Source organism: Pteropus vampyrus, unplaced genomic scaffold, assembly GCF_000151845.1.
Source record: "Pteropus vampyrus isolate Shadow unplaced genomic scaffold, Pvam_2.0 Scaffold1, whole genome shotgun sequence".
NCBI lineage: Eukaryota > Metazoa > Chordata > Mammalia > Chiroptera > Pteropodidae > Pteropus > Pteropus vampyrus.
The window spans coordinates 1,598,873-1,616,783 of record NW_011888782.1 but is presented as its reverse complement, the minus strand read 5'-3'; the positions used below and the strand labels follow the sequence as shown (position 1 = coordinate 1,616,783).

Genomic DNA, 17,911 nt, shown 5'->3' with positions numbered 1-17,911 from the left:
CAGAAAGAGAAGTTTGAGGGTCCTGCCTTGAGTTTGTCACCCTTTAAAAAAAGAGTAGGGTAAAAACTGATTTAGCAGAAGAAAGAAAGAAGAGACAAGTCCTCTTATCTTTCCTGACTCTCATGTTTAATTTTAAGAAGGATATTACAAACTTGTGCAAATACAATGAAAGGAAACCAGGAGAATTGTGAAAAGGCTTGAAACCACATCCTGCAAGCAACAGTTGAAAGCACCAGGAATATGACTTTTGGAGAAGCTGTGGCTGGGGTTGGAGGGATAAGCAGAGAAGAGGGAGTGAGATAGAGTAATTACCCATATAGGCAAATACTTAAAGGGATGTTACATATAGGAAGAAAAAGCATGAAAACAAACCAACCAACAAAACTACTCATGAAAGAGAGAGCATGTTGACTGAATACAGAGAGAGTGGGCTTTCTAAAACTGCAATTAAAAAAAAAAGTGTCTTGAGAGGCAGGGAATTTTCCACTATAGGCAATGGGCAGGGAGGGGCAATTCATGATGCATAAGGCTCCTCCCAACTCCCAGTATCAATTTTATCCGTCCCAAATTTTGAACAGGCAGTAAGAAGGTTATATAGTTCACTGGCCTTGATGTTACAAGTCCTGTGATTAAATCTCTGCTCAACCTTTAGGACTTAGGGTCACCTTGAGCAAGTCTCTTGGACTCTCTGGGTTTGCTTCCTCTATAAAATAGAATACCCACACTTACTCCTTAGATTATTGAAAGGCTTTGCAACCTGTAAGATGCCTCATAAACACGGGTTTCTGTTTCCATGGGATGAGCCAAAAAGTCCTCTTAACAGCAGCCCTCCTGTTTCTTTTTTCTTTTCCCTTTCTACTCCATGTCGAATTTCTTCTTCCCACACCCAGCTATTCCTAGTACCACCCCTTAGATGCACCTTATCTAACTGCTGCAGTACAGGAACGTCTACTGTAAATACAGTCTTTTTCTAACTCAATGTAGGCCAGTAAATAAAGTCAAGAAGCAAAGTCTGTAAGTACTGTCTACACTTTTCATCCTGCAATCACAATCTCTGAAAAAAAAACGTGTCAACCACTGAAAGGGATTCCAAAGAAATCACAATTTCGAGATTGCTCTGCAGAGTAGTAAACCCCGTATCAAAGACCTTTAACCCTCATAAAATAATGTATCCATGCAAGCCACCCTATACTATCATCTTTTGAAGTTTGCAACAGAATTAATTACTTTTGAACTGTGGTCTTTAGAGTTCAGGTCTGGGAGGGGAGAATAAACTTCCTTAATTAAACCTTTACCAACAGCTAACACATAGTATCCTCTCTTTTCTCTAACCTGACTCCCCTCCCCCAGCTCCCATATATGTTGAGAGAGATTGGTATCGAGGAGTCAGATTGCTTGCGTTCAAACACGAAGTCCACTACTGTGAGGAGGGGCCTCAGTTTATCTGCAAAACGAGGATAATTCTTCAGAGAGTTGAGGATTAAGCAAACCCCTTGATACGTGATTAGCAGACAACAAATGGGAGCTATCAGTATTTTCCTTCAGGCACTGCCCCCTCAAAAACATTAACCAAGCTTTGGTCTCTGAGACTGCCCAGACCAACCAAACTTTAAATCTTTTTCAACTGTCTTTGTGGGAGTGTCAATAGCAAGTAAACCTGCTGGCTCGCAGTCCAGCCAAACCGGACAGTGGGCTGAGCCTTCACACTACCTAGCGGATACTACCTAGTGGCACTTGAAGTCGAGGGATAGGCGGTAGAAATGCTTTAAAACAGGACGTCAGAGGATTAAGAGCGCAAAACCCTGGGCCGCAAAGCACAGCTCTCAGGACTCAGAGCCACTTGCCGAGGGGCGTGGCCCTCGGGGAACACGCCTGGGGAGTTTGGCCCTTAGCGCGCGCGCGCTCAGGGGCGTGTCCTCAGCACGCGCCGAAGGGTGGGTCCTCCTCACGCGCTGCGTGGACTCCAAATCCCACAGTCGGCCTCGCTACTCTGCGCATGTGTAATTGCTGGGGGCGTCGTGGGGCTGGCCGGCGGAATACGGAATTTTGGGGAAAGAGGGAGTATAGGGCAGGGAGGGCGGGGCAATGTACGCGATGGGGCGGGGCAGAAGACGGAAAAGTTGAAATCAGCTGACAGGGTCTCGTGACGGCCTGGGTGGGGGCGACGCAGGCGTGTTAGAGCGTGGTCGCTCTAAGCCCGAGCGAAGATGGCGGCCTCCAGAGTGAACCTCTGAGAGGCAGAGGGAGGAGGCGGAGGCGGAGGGGGCGGGGAGGCAGCGCCGCCGCGGCATCAGGAACCCGCGGCAGCTGAGCTACAGGGCGCCGGCGGGAGAAAGGGGAAGTGGTGAGGAAGAGAAGGTCGGAGGTCGCTTCATCCCACTTTGGACGCAGAGCCGGCGGCGGGAGGAGCTCGGATTGGAGCTTCTCCAGCCTCCCGCAAGGTAAACCACTCCGGGTACCAGACTCGGGCTTTGCGTTACCCTCTACGCACGCCGTGGGGACTCGGGGAGCTAAGGGCAGGGAAAAGAAGGAATGGTGTCTTGGCCACTGCAGCGTCCATCTGTTAAGGAAAGCAGATTACCCTCCCCCCAGGCTGCCGCTCTGGTTCCTCCTGTCGGACCCCCCCCCCCCAATCCGAGTGACATTCGCTCGGGGCGCTGCCTTGGTCAGCCCCACCCCTCTTTCTGCTTCGTTTTTTGGTTTTCTACCCACCTAAGGCCTGTCACTCCCCTCAGCACATCCTTACCCCGCACATCCTTACCCCACACACCCCTTACTCCCCTCTGGGCTCCGCCCTCGGGATTCCCTTCCAGCCTTGTAGCCTGAGTACTCTTCCTGCTAGATGCTAACAACTCTCGTTTCCTTGGGTCAGCCCTCCCCCAAGCCCCAGACTTTGACTTTCTTTGTTTAGCCTTGTTTCGTTTTGTTAGGAAATGGAGAGCATCCACGTCATTTCTTTTTCAGTTTCTCCCTTTTCCAAAATCAAGTTTTCCTCAAAGCTTTTCTTTCCTGCACAGTAGCTTATTCACCGTGGCCTTTCCTCTGCTACTGTGTGATTTTTGCCTCTGAATGCGGCCTTTGGAGTGGGTAAAGTAGGACTTGGACGCCCAGTGAAGTGGCTGTTAAACGCAGATTTGATTTAATGCACTTAAGGAGAGTGCCTTCCCTTATATTGTCTCCTTATTGTAGGGTGTTCAGTTAACCACTCTTGAGATTATTTCATTTATCAGTTTCTTGGAGAAAAAAGTAAAAAATCTCCCCGCCCCATGTGGCAGTGGTCTCCCAAAATAATGATTTCCTCTCTCTGTTTTTTCCCCTTGACTCACCCTGATCCTCCTTAAAAAAGGACCTCTACCTGATGCTGTAGGGTAATTTTGAGCTACTTGGAGAGTAGTGTTTTAGGGAAAAAGTAAGGTTTCCAAATATTTCTTCAGGACCTGCCCCAGTGATTGCCTTTCTTACTGTATTTTCTTATTTTATGGCTCTAATAGATTTATGTGTTTGAAAGTACTGTCTGCAGACTTTGAGGAAATTGCTCACAGTGTTCAGGTTTTGTTGAGTACTACTAGTACTCTTAGTCTATGGGAATATGAAAAAGGACTTGCTTAAAGAGGAAATTTAGAAAACTACTTGTCAAAAATTAGTGCACAGAAAGACTTGATTTCACTATTTGGTTTCTAGAGAGTGCTTTATTGTTTGATTTAATTTAACATATAAAACCTTGTTAACTTTTTAAGTGTACTATAAAATGTTTAAGCAGCTATGTCTCACTTTTTTTTTTTTGCTATTAATATCACAGTGGAACATGAGATGTTGTTTAGAAAATATTATACTCCTAGATTGAAAATAGGAAGTTAGAACATGTTAAGGGAGGAAAAGAGTCAGAGGGTTATTAAGAGATAGAAATGTCAAGAACTCTAAGGCTATAGTCTACTTCATGGAACGTACTACCATCTGTATTACACTGGGAGGCGATGGATTTTCCTCTTTTTGTAAAGGGGCAGTAATAAGTAAATAGTCCAAAAAATATGAATGTTATTGGTGAAAAAGTTATGGATTCATGGCAAGCATGAGTTATTTGTAAGAATTTAACATTATCCACAAATAAAGGTCAGCTAGGTGGACTGTACCAATACTGGCTTTATTTGTGAAAAGGTTGATAGTACACTCTGCCTTTCAGTAGATAGAAATTGAGGTTGAAATAAAAAGTTTTAATTAATTTGTTTCCATTCCTCAACCACTTCTATTTACACAGGTGAATGTGAGGTTTCTATTGAACATACCTTTCACCTGCTTCTCTGGTTGAGGTACTTAAAATTAGTAAAATACAGGCATACATTGTTTTACTGTGCTTCACTTTATTGCACTTCACAGATGTTGTGTTTTTACAAATTGAAGTCAATCTCCACCAGCAAAAAAATTAGTACTCACTTTATTGCAATACTTGCTTAATTGCAGTGGTTGGGAACTGAACCTGCAATATCGCTGCAGTATGCCTGCCATTAGAAAGGCTGTGCAGACAAACTATAGCAAAAATTGATTGCTACTAATAATTTTAGGCCTAAATGTGACTGTAATATTTAAAAGTAGTTAAAGGGGAGTTGTTTGAAAGATTCTTTAAGTCAGTGCTTCTCAACTTTATCAAACCAAATAAATACAGCCTTTTTCCAAGTAATTTGTAACACCTAGTATCCTGAAATAATTTATAAATAATATAACCACTAGCTTTGGCACTCACTGTTACGGCAAAAAAGAACTAACTTAAAATTCATGACTTTTTTTTTTTTTTTAATTTATGAAAGAGCTGAGGCTATAGAGCAAACCACTGGCCAGAATTTAAAAAGAAAAAGAATAGATATGAATTCACATTCACCTTTGTTAAACACACTGGACACTGGTAAGAGTTCAGCTAGAATGGCTAACAAATTGATGAAGGTTGCACGTACCTTCTTCCAATCTCTTTATCCATAAACCTCACTAGGTACTTCTAGAAGATGTTGGAAAGAGCCGTGAGTAGTGTGTATTATGGTGCTGACTTAGAGATGAGGAGTAGCAGCAGAGCTATCAGGAGGGGCAAAAAAATGGTTTGATTCTTTCCCTCTGCTTTTTCAGTGGAACAAAAGCCCTAATCTCTTGAGGGAAGGGGCATCTCTGTTGGCACTGTTGATGAGCATTTCTTGAGCTGGAGGAAGACTAGAGGAGAGGGAAAGAATGTTCTCTGGGGGAGGGAGCACTGGGGCCCAAACTAAAGCCAGAGGAAACAAGATGGCACCCTTGAGATCCAGGGACATAGAGTATGCCTAAGACTGGATATTAATCAGAAATACAGAGACTGTACCCATAGGCCCCTGCCACCAAGTTAAGAAGCTTTGAATAAGAATTCGCTGCAGAGTACTAGGAAGAGCAGAACAAGATTATGCAAAGAGGCACAGCACAAAGAATAAAAAAGACATTGCTTTAGTAAACCACCCCCCAACCATATGCATGAGCTATTGTGCAGAAATTTGAAGGCTGTGGTAACAGTGTGAGGATAACCATAGCAACAGCAAATTATAAACCCAGCCCAACTCCGAAACAGATTAACGTCCTGCACTAAAGACCTAGCAAAGAAAAGGCATGCCCATTTCTAGTCACAAAAATTATTTACCTTAAGCTCTAGTGTCCTATACAACATGTTTGGCTTTCAACAAAAAATTACAAGGCATGCAAATGCAAAAAACGATTCCCAAGAGAAAGAGCAATCAGAACTACTATTTTGATTAACATAGATGCTATTATTCAGTAGGGAATTTAACTATAATATGTTAAAGATATGAACAGAAAAGTGGACAACATGTAAAATTAGATGGGTAATTTCAACTGAGAGATAGAAACTAAGAAACAAGAAGGAAAGCAAGAAATTTCATTACACAGTGAAGAGATGCAGAATGTCTTTAGGCTTGTCAGTAGATTTGCCACAGCCAAGGAAAGAATCAGTGAACTTTTAGATGTCAGTAGAAATTATCCAACTGAAACACAAAAAGTTTTGATAAAGAACATCTGAGCTTAGGGATAATATTTTAATATATATGTAATTGGAATCCCAGGAGAGAACAGAGCAGAATATTGAAATATTTAAGGAAATAATACAGAATTTTCCAAAATTAATGTCAGACATCAAACCACAGATCCAAAAAGCTTAGAGAACACCAAGCAGGATAAATACCTGCCCCCGCAGTGTAAACAGAACACACCCAGACATATTCAAGTTGATATAAACAAAGGACTTGAAGGTAGCTAAAGAAAAGAGAAACATTATATATACAGAGGAACAAAGATAAGAGTTACAGCAGAGAAACCATGCAAGCAAGAAGACAAGTGACAACTTTAAAGTACCGAAAAAAACAGCAAAAATATCTTTTGAAAATGAAGATAAAATATAGACTCTCAAAAGCTGAGAGAACTCAAAGTATAATCTCTCAATTTACCTGATAGGTGTAGTCTTGGAAAATTATGTGCATATTAAACAAAAATGTACTTGGTGATTTAATATAGAATTAAGTTCTAGGATTAATTATAAATAGGTGTTTACCTATGTGAACACTTGGATATTTGAAAGTTAATTGAGGACATTTCTTCGATCTATGAGATCCTCTTGTACACTGAAGGGTATCTTGTCCATTAAATCTTAGTCGTGTTTCTAATAATAGTGTCTCTTATGGGGCAGCATCCTGCCCCATTATCTTTTTTAATAATTTTTTATTTTTTAATTAGTCAATCTACAGTATTATATTAGTTTTGGGTGTACACCTTAGTGACTAGACATTTATATAACTTATGAAGTGATTACCCTGATAAATCTAGTGCCCATCTGACACCATACATAGTTATTACAATATTATTGACTATGTTCGCTGTGCTGTACTTTACATCTCCATGACTATTGTGTAACGACCAATTTGTATTTCCTTTTTTTCACTCATCCTCCCCAACTTCCCTCTCATCTGGCAACTATCAAAATGTTCACTATTTATGAGTTTGTTTTATTTGCTCATTTATTTTGTTCTTTAGATTGACAGTCTTATGGGAGCTCCCTTGTAGGTAACTAACTGCTTTTCTCTTGCTTTTAAGATTTTTGTCTTTAACCTTTGCTATTTTAATTGCGATGTGTCTCAGTGTAGGCCTCAGTGGATTCATCTTGTTTGGGACTCTGCACTTCCTGGACTTGTGTGTCTGTTTCCTTCACCAGATTACGGAAGTTTTTTGTCATTATTTCTTCAAATAGGTTTTCAATCCTTTACTTTCTCTCTTCCCTTTCTGATACCCCTATGATGCAAATGTTGGTATGCTCAATGTTGTCCCAGAGGCCCTTTAAACCAGGGTCCCCAACCCCAGGGCTGCGGACTGGTCCATGGCTTGTTAAGAACTGGGCTGCACAGCAAGAGGCTTAATCTGTATTTGCAGCCGCTCTCCAGTGCTAGCATCACCACCTTAGCTCCACCTCAGATCATCAGGCATTAGATTCTCATAGGAGCACCCGTCCCTGGTGCCAGAAAAGTTGGGGTCTCCTGCCTTAAACTGTCCTCATTTTTTTGGATTATTTTTTCTTTTTGCTGTTCTGATTGGGTGTTTTCTGCTACCTTATCTTCCAAATCTCTTCATCTAATCTGTTGTTCTCTCTAATGTTTTCTTCATATCAGTTATTGTATTCTTCATTTCTGACTGGTTCTTTTATGTTTTCTGTCTCCATTTTTATGTTTCCTATCTCTTTGTTGAAATTCTCACTGAGATCATCGAGAATCCTTATAACTAGTGTTTTGAGCTCTGCATCTGGTAGATTGCTTGTCTCCATTTTGTTTAGTTCTTTTTCTGGAGCTTTGTTCTGTTCTTTCATTTGTGACATGTTTCGTCGTCTCCTCATTTTGGCTGCCTCCTTGTGTTTCTGTGTATTAGGTAGAGCTGCTGTATCTCCCAGTCTTAGTTGAGTGGCCTCATGTAGTAGGTGTCCTCTGGGGCCAAGCAGCACAGTCCCCCTGGTCATCTGAACTGGGTGCTCCAGGTGTGTCCCTTGGTGCATCTGGTAGGTTGTTTGTGCCCTCTTGTTGTAGTTGAGCCTTGCTCGCAGTTTGCATGTCACTGGGAAGTATTGACCCTTACTTAGGCTGATTGGTTGTGAGGGCTGGCTATGGCTACAGTGGAGGAATTGTTGTATAGGGAGCAAGATTTGCTTTAGCAGGGCTCTGGTGCCTGTGGAGTCTTCCCTTTGGGTGTATCATTTGTGCAGTTGGGTGTTGCTCTGGTGTGGTCTGAAGCTGGCCACCAGGTGTGTTGATTCTAGGACTTCTTGGGAGGGGCTCTGTTGCATGCCAGAGTTAGCCATTGCCTGTGCCCTGCCTGGGGCCACTTGGTATGAGCAGTGATCTGCAGATGGTTTCCACTTGTGCTGGGCTTGGAGGTGCAGGGAGAGGCTAAGCTGTGAACTGAGGCTGGCTGCCATTAATGCTGGGCTTGGGGCTGCTCAGCAAGAGGTAAGGGGCACACAGGCCAGATGCTGCTTGTTTGGGGTTTATGAACCTTTGAGACACTATTTAGGAAAGTCCTCTGCATGAGCCAGGACAGGCCATTTGTATGGAAAAGCTGCTGGAAGTGTCTTGGGTGGGTCCAAAAGTTGGGTGAGATGGGATGTCAGGGAATCACCAGGCCGGGGTGACCAGTGTTAGCTAGGTTGATGGAAACTCAGATAAGGTGCCTGCCTGTGTCTGCACCTTATCTATTGCTCAACAAAAGAGCAATAGATTTTACAAGCACTTCTGTTTGGTAGAAAGCTGCCCCTCCAGCCCTCACCTTGAAGCCAGAAAATTCAGATCTTCCTAGCATGTCGCTGGCACTTTTCTAGAAGCCACCCCAGCACTGAAGTTCAGAGCAAGTGAGTCTGTTAGCAAGTAAGTCTGTGCATGGGCCCCTTCAGAGAAATGTCTGTGACTTCAGCCACCTTCCATCTCACATAGCCACAGTCTCTGCTGGTTTTCACAGCCAGAAGTTGTGAAGACTTCTCTTTCTAATACTGAAGCTCTGGATTGGGGAGCGTGGTGTGGAGCTGGGACCCCTCATTCCTCAGGGGGAGCTCCTAAGCCAAGATATCCCTCCCAATTTTTAACTGCCACATGTGAGTGTGGGACCAGCCAATTCTGTATGTCTGCCCTCCTTCCAGCCTCAACATGGCTTCTTCTGTATATCCTTAGTTATAGGACTTTTCTTCAGCTGGACTTCAGATGATTCTCAACAATGGTTGTTCTGTAGTTGTAATTTTGATGTGGGTGTGAGAGGAGGCAAGTACAGTGTTTACCAGTTTTGTCATCTTGACCAGAAGTCCCCCGCCCCAACCATTACTTTAATTCAGAATTTTAATCAGTGGTTTTCAAAACATTTTTTTGCATCAGCAACATTCACATGCTCAGCACATGCCAATTATGGTTCTTAATCGTGATTCTTAATCATAGGAGCTCCTTTGAGAATCACAGATTTAGGGGATATCTTTATAACTTAAGGCATGATTGTGATCATCTTTGCTCACTTAAGAACAGTAACCTGTGTAAAGGTACTTTTTTAAAATTTAAATTAGTTTCAAGTATACAGTACATTGGTTAGATATCTATATAGTGCATAAAACAATCCGCCCAATTGTTCCCTCTTTCCCCTAGTCCTCCACCTAGCCATCATATTAATGCTAACTGCATTCCCTATGCCATGTTCTCCATCTCGGTGATCATCTGTCAACTACTAATTCGAACTTCTTTAATCCTTCACCCCATTTTCCCAGCCCCACAAACTCCCTCCCCTCTGTCCTTTTAAGTGTGATTCAGTCAATAAAGATAAACATTCTTTTAAGATGCTCTTAACTTTGTTCAACAGTCTATATATTTGAGTTTTACTTGTACTTTTATGGACTACTTAAGAAGAGTGATCTCTAAAACAACAAAGTCTAAAATCAGTGGAATTTTGTAGTTTTAGCACTCTAAGTTGCCCTTAGAAGTAGACCACACTGGCTAACCACTGTTCACATATTTAGCACACACTGATTGGCAATATCTCTGTGCAACTGATCAGTAAGAATTTGGTCTTTTGATGGACAGATTAAAAACAAAACCCCTAAAGCAATCTAAAATAATTATTTCGATGTTCTGATTTTGTCAAGTATTGTTGTCAGAACATAATTGAAGGATTGATGAGGTTATGAATGTAGGAGACTTTTTCTGATATATAATAAGTTCTCCACTAATTATATTAAATTTAAATTCTTACACACAGATTTCAGACTCGTATTCCTTAGTCATTTAGTGCTATTGAGTTCTCCCTCAAACTTCTAGTCAAGATACAGAATATTTTTTGGATGTTTATCAAATGTTAGAATAAATAAGCCATTTTCCTCCCAAACCTTAGAGCTGATGGGTTTAATTTTTAAAGTGGAATTTTCCTTTATTTCATTACCTGATAGGTTTGGGAGTGTTCTGTAAGCTGTGAAGCACTGTAGCAGAGTTGGGAATAAGGGAAATTTCCAAAAGAGTCAAACTAGAAATCTACATTTTGTTGCTATTTTGTATTGGATGAAAGAGAAATTGTAGCAACTCAAACTCCTTCTTTTTCTACATATAAAGAGAATATTGTTTGGATATTAGCATGCTTACTGTAAAACTTTTGAGTTATATTTATTTTATGCTTAGGAAATTTTGTCCCCTATCATGCATTTACTGTAGTGATAGGAAAAACAGCTACAAGTTAAAATATGGCAATTGAAAATCTCTTTTACTCATTAGGGTCTATTTATCATAATAGAGCAAGATTATTAAGTGTCTGTGAGCTGAAGAATTTATTGAACTATCAGTACATTTGTTCTTGCATAAGCCAAATTAACCTAAAAGATAAAATGAAACAAAAATTAGGTCTAAAAAGTTTCAAGAATATGTAAAACTAAAAATGTGAATGATCTATAGCATCCATTTCACAGACTTGCTTAAGTGAACACATTTCTTAGTTTTTTTTCATGTGAATAGTTCAAGGCATTTTTAAGTTCTGGAAAGGGAAGAAAAAATGTTTTTGTTGTTGTTGTTGTTGTTACAACAGATACAAGTCTATTTTGTGAGAAATAAGAATTATTCCATCACATGAAATCAGCATGCATATGATTAAAATATAAAGAGGCAGGTATCTTTTTCCATATTTGATTCACACTGAATAGACTCAAAAGCCAATAAAATTAACTGCTATGGCATAGATGCTTGGGTCTCTTCCTGTTAAGATACTATTAAAAATTGTTTCTTCAGATGTAGTGGTTGCTTTTGAATTCTAATTTCATGAGTATATATCCACTTTCTAATGGGAAATTAGTCTAATTTGCAAGAAATAGGTTTTTTAAAGAGAATGGGATGTGGGGGTGTCTTAGATAATTTTGCCCTACCCTATGATGGTGGAAGTATTTTAAAAAGTATTTTTATGTGACAGACAATGTGAAGGTTTCACTATTATTACTCTTGGGCAATTATTAGGAGATATGATTGTTCCCTGAAATTTGATATTACCACTGGCTTTCTCTCTAACATTTATCCTATGGAGTTACTGAGTTCTTCAGCAAGAAAGATAAGACGGGCTGTACTAAAACTACTTTGTGATCTATTTTATAGCTGTTTAAAAATCCTTATGTGGTAAGTTATAGTACACATTACACATACTGATTTGCTGTTTATTTAGAAGGAAATGCTTTTGTCTACTTAAGTTATATATTAAAACATGAAGTTTTAAAAGTTAAAAATTTAAAAAAAGGTTAAAGTTTATAATAGTTGTCCTCTATACACAGCACATTTTATCTAAGACAGTCTAGTTGTAGCTTTTTAATATGGGTAAAAATTAATGTCTGTTAACCATTTATATTTTTTACCTTTTATTTTAAACTGAGCTAACTTAGTGATATAATTCACTCAGATTTTGAATCCAGTTATAAACGAAACTAGGTCTTTAAGAAGACAGTATTAAGGGATTCTCTCCTCAGTTATTACTCAGGATTAGCCTTTGTCTTAACAATGGTTCTCCTTCCCTCTGCATTTTCAGTGGGATATTCCTGTATGAGGAAGCATTAAGTTCATAAATTAGTTCCTATCATGTGAATATCTATTATATTTTCAGATGTAGTTTCATAATGTAGCAGAAAAACAGTATTTCTGTTGTAGGAGAGTTAGGTCAGAAAATAAAGGAAAAGGTAATTTTTCCCCCAACATAAAAGTTTTCACCTAAGCCAGTTGAAGGAACTATACATTAAACACTCATATACTCACCTCCAAGATTTTCACATTAACATTTTACTGTACTTGCTTTATCACATATCTATCCATCTATCTGTCTTAGTTTTTGATCCATTTCAAGACAAACTCATGTTTTTAATTCACTTAAGAGCAGAATTAATGATGAAAGTTTATTCTTTCACTTTACAGACTCAAAATGGAAAAATTAGTATCATATCTGCTCTCAAGGAGTTTTCATATTTGTGTAATAATCAGTTCCAGTTGGTCATGCCAATAGCTTTGATTAAAGCCAGTTCCTTCATTCACTAGTGTATTACTTTTCTGAGTACACTCACTCATTCATTCCTGGGTAAAGGAATGCTCTGTTAGAGTATTTACTTAACACAAGCCATGCACATACACTTAATTTTGCTCAGTGTGCAAATTCTTTTGCTTTTAGCCTGGCTATAATCTGCTTGGGTGCCCTGAAGTTGAGTCCCTTCATCCTGCTTTTTGTTCTATGTGTCAATTTGATGCAGGCTTCTGCTCAGTGGACTCTTAAAATACGCAATTTTGTGTCAAAATAATGTCTTTTAAAAGATCATTCTCATTTTATCCATAAATGATTTTAAATGGATTGTCAGTTTTACTGCCAGTCATGAATTAGTTAATGTGAGAACATTAAATGTTTTTTCGAAAGCATGAAGCAAGGGAATTTATTGAAAAAGGTGAATGTAGTTGAAATGCCTGTGTTGCCCTGAATTTGACTTTTTAACCCTAGTACAGTTTTTAAAAGAACAAACTGAGAAGTTGCAAAAAAGTTCTGTTGGTGTTGTAATGTTAAGATATAGAATGAAAACAGCTGAGCCAACTTGCAAAAAGTGATTTCAATGTGATGTAGTTACAGCGGGCATATAAACTTGAGTTTTTCTCATCAAAAAGAAGAGTCGGTCTTTGAAAATTTGAAGTGAGACACTATTGCAGAAATGAAGGTGCCTAAGTGGAGGATATCTAAAATGTAGTAAATAAGATTGACATGCAAAAGAACAGTATTTTATAGGAATAGCATTGAAATAAAGAAGCTTAAGTATTAGGTAATAGTTGAGAAGATAATTAAAAATTTTTTCAGCTGTAGTTATCTTGGCCTATCATATATTTTTTCTTTTAAAAATGTTTTAGGAAAGATAAATTATAAAGAATAAAATAATAAAGTAATGACACCCTCATATGTTCCACCCAGTTTAAGAAATATATGTTGTTATAGTTATTTTTGAATGAGTAGGTAAAAACTATGAATACCGATTAAATTAATAAAACAGAGTTTTTGATGGTAGACATTCCAGGTGACATACATTGGTGATATACATTGAATAGTAGAAGGACTGACATTAATAGATAAAAGACTTAATAATGGTAACTACCCCCCAAATGCCTTAAGATGTACAGAGGCCTGGAAGAAATCTTGAAAATGGAAGGTAATAGAAATACTCAAAACAATCATTGTTTCTCTGGGATGGTATATTTAAAGTACTGTAATGATTATTATGATTGCAATTAATAGTTTTGAGTGCATATTCTGAGCCAAGCATCACACTAAGTCTTTTATTTGAGTTATCTCATTTAGTCCTCAGAGCTCTTTGAGAATAGGTACTGTCATCGCTATTTTACAGATGAACTGTGATTCTAAGAAGAGACTTGTTCAAATTCATGCAGCCAGTAAATGGCAGTTATTACTAGTCTTTGGTCATTGAGTAATGCTTTTAAAATTCACCACTGTTACCTTGGTGTTAGATTGAATAGTAAAACTACTTCAGTGTATGTATTAATGTAGCTTCTTCTGCTAGTCAGTTAACATTTATTTTGTGGAATAGCAGCTTTGGTATCTATGCTACGGGGAGGTATTCCATGTCGGTCTTCTCACATTGAATCACCATTTGACCTCTACACTAGGAGGGACCCTAGACTTGCCTTCATCCATTTTCCAGTGGTTCTCTAGGAATTTTTCTAACGGTCACTTTGAATAGCACTTAATCAGTACAAATGTTCTTGTCCTATTTTTCTTGCTATTTGTGCATTGCCATTATCCACTAGTGAATTATCTGTGTATCTCGAAGTATCCTCATGGTCTGGAAAAAGTTAATGCAGTTTCCAGACCAATTGCCTTCATTAGATGAAATAACTTTATCACAAAATGGTTGAGGTTTTACTGAGAATATAAAATAGGTTTGCTTGAAAATTTGGAGAGGTTAATATTATGCTTTTGGGAAGTAGTTCCCAGCCTCAGATCTCATTAATCTGGTTATTTTAAAAGCTCAATGCTAGTTAAAATAGTATGTTTCTGGTGTCGAACTCTCCTTATAGATTATCCTAAAATCACTTATTGGTAGCAAATTTCTATGCTCATATGTTTTGAACACCTTGTTTAAAAAATTTAAAGCTTATCTATAGACGGAAATATTTTAAAAGTTTATTTTTTTAGATGGTAGACTTTTTCAGCATTGGAGTCTTCATTTTTCTTTGATTTCTTTTGTCCTGTGTTTGAGTATAGTAATTTGTTTCACTGCTTGAAATTGTGGGTTTCAAAGTTGTTTCCAATAAGTGCCTGGTCATATTTCCAGGTGAAGATAAATAATTGGAATTAGTTATAAATTAATTTAAGAATGTGCTGTCAAATGATAAATCTATAATTAATTACATAGTCAGAATGAATTTATTTTGGTTTCCTAAATTTGAGGGAAGGTATTAGAGTTTAGGTTAAGTACAAGTTAAGCAAGTCGAGTCCAAATCCCGGCCCAACTACTTACCAGCTTGTGTGATTTAATTTTCCTAACTCAGTTTTCTTGTCAGTGAAATGGGGAGAATCGTACCTGCACCATGGTGTTGTTATGGGGACAAAAAAATATAGATAAGTGAGTAGTAAATGCCCTAGTATAATCGTTAATGCGATGAGTACTCATAAAAGCTAGTCGTTGCATAATTTCAGGACATGTCATAAATTTTTTGGTTAGGGTCACCTAAACTCAATTTCAGGTTAATCTTTACTAAGGGTTCAAAATGGAAAAGCATTATCCTGATTTCCATTTTGAGCCTGTGCAGACACCAATAATAGCATTAAATCATCCCGTTAATTCTGGGGTTGACTTGGCTACTTAAGTGAGTATCTCCTCCTTCTCTTACCTCTCAAATGTACCCCTGCCTAAATATAATAGTGTGTGAAAGCAAGCTTTTCAGATAGAGGAGTGATTTTCTGCCGTAAAGTGCACTGCCATTTACTAGCCTTTTTTTGGTGGTGATTATTCAGGATTGGATATAGAATAGCAGTATCATTTGTTATTTCCTAAAATAGTGGAGACAAGTAATAGATGTGCTGATTTTGGCCATAGGAACTTCTACTGACATCCAAAGAATCAAAGTACTTTTTTAATCCTACATTGTATTTTTCTCTCAGCATTGTAATCTACATCAGGAATGTACTGTTTCTTCTAATTGGCCAAGTAGTCAATAGTTTTTTAAAAATTTAAAATTTTTATTTTATTGTGGTAAGAACACTTAATATGAAACCTACCCTCTTAATAGATTTTTAAATGTATAATACAGTATTGTTGTCCATAGGCATAATGCTGTACAGCAGATCTCTAGAACTTACTCATCTTGCCTTCTCCCCATTTCCACCTCATCCCAGTCCTTGGCCAACGACATTGTATTCTCTGCTTCTGTGAGTTTGACTGTTTTAGATTATTCATATAAGTGGAATCATGCAGTGTTTTTCCTTCTGTGAGTGGTTTGTTTCACTCAGTATAATGCCTGCAAGGTTCACCCATGTCCTTATATATTGCAGGATTTCTTTTTTTAAGGCCAAGTAGTATTCCAGTGTATGTATATACCACTTTTTTTTTTTTTAATCCATTCATTTCTTGATGGACATTTTGGTGGTTTTCACACCTTGGCTATTATGAATAATGCTGTAGTGAATACCAGAGTGCTTTCTCTTTGAGATCCTAATTTCAGTTCTTTTGGGTAAATACCCAGAAGTTTGATTGCTGGATCATATGATAGTTCTATTTTCAATTTTTTGAGGAACTTCTAGACTGTTTTCCATAGCCGCTGCACCATTTTGCATTCCTACTAACAGTGTACAAGAGTTCCAGTTTCTCTACATCCTCACCAAAACTTGTCTTTGTTATTGTTGTTGTTAATAGACATCCTAATAGATGTGAAGCATTATCTTGTGGTTTGAGTTGCATTTCCCTGATAGTAACATTGAATATATTTTCATATACATTTTGGCAAATTTGTATGTCTTCTAGTAGTTTAATTTTATATTAATGTGTTATATCTTCTCTCTCCTTTTATTTCTTCTAAAAACTCTTTGGAATTTGGGACTTTCATCACCCCCACGTTGCTATGTCTTCAAAAAGTTGTAGATAAGCCTTCTTGATGTGAAATTTGTTTTAACTCTTCTGCTAAAAGACCTATTTGGGTTACATATTCCCCCAAATCTGTGATACCTAATAAAGTCATTCTTTAGTTTTTTTGTTTGTTTGTTTGTTTTTTATTCTTAAATTTGCTTTATCGTTGTGAAATTATTTTGCTTCTCTCCTCCAGATTTATTAGGCATCTCTTCATTCCTTCTGGGTCATACCCTAAGTTCTTTGTGACTGTCATTTAAAAGTCTTTATTATTTTTCAAACTTTCATTTTAATTTCCAAGGTCCTTAATAAAATCAGCCAGTCTTTACTCACATTTTTTTTCCCTGTCAGTTTTCCCCAGATAGGCCCTTGGTACAGGGTTAGTCATTCTTAAGATATCTTAAATTATGGACTAGGAATCCAAACTCCTCTCCTCAATATCAGCCATTCACTTTTTCTGTCTTCTTTTTTCTTCCAGTCTTCCAATCTTCAGTTATATAAGGGAAAATATCATCTGTAAACATATATTTTTCACTTTTGGGACATTTTCTCACTTTTTGTCACTTGTGGTTCTTTTATTATTCCTCAGAGCATGAATTGATGCTTTTCCAGACAGTGTGACAAAACTTTATTTGAGAGTACCTCTTAGAACATCAAGATTGAAGTGGACATCAGAATTTCCTATGGGATTGCTGCATTTTATTCATTCATTCAAATACTTATTGAATACCAGTTTCATGTCAGACACTCTTGTAGGCTCTGGGGAGATAAATATATATTAATGAGCTTAACAGACAAAAATACCTCTCTCTGGATATTCAAGTAGGATTACATGAATAATAAATATAACAAATTGCACATTAAACTGTGAAAGGTGCCATGGAAGAAAAATGAGCAGGAGTTATCGGGAAGAGAGTGTAGAATAAAAGAGGGTGGTCATAATTTAAAGCAGATAGGATAGGCCTGATCGTAAAGATGACATTCAAACACAGATTTGAAGGAGGTGAAGGTGTGAGCCATATAGATAATCTAGAGAAGAGCATTCTACATAGAGTACAGAGGTCCTCATTAATTCTGCTAATACAAAACCAAGTAGGAATGTAGAAAACCATTTCAAAACAGAAGTGTTTTTAAAAATGTTTTTGCCACTTAGGTATATATGCAAAGAAATGAAAACATGTTCACACAAAACAAATGTTCATAATGACATGATTGATAATCGCCAAAAAACAGAAGTGGCACACATGTCCA

General features: G+C 38.0%; 1 protein-coding gene across 4 annotated transcripts in view; it reads left to right on the top strand.

Moving 5' to 3' along the window:
* The first annotated feature begins 2,179 nt into the window (after window positions 1–2,179).
* Window positions 2,180–17,911, top strand: part of DNAJC13 (DnaJ heat shock protein family (Hsp40) member C13) — a 108,231-nt gene continuing 92,499 nt past the window's right edge. For 3 of the 4 annotated variants that reach the window (XM_023529553.1, XM_011370305.2, XM_023529591.1), the window contains exon 1: window positions 2,180–2,441. The gene's annotated coding sequence lies outside the window, so the exon portion shown is untranslated. The remainder of the gene's footprint in view (window positions 2,442–17,911) is intronic. The other variant, XM_011371085.2, reaches the window with a different exon arrangement.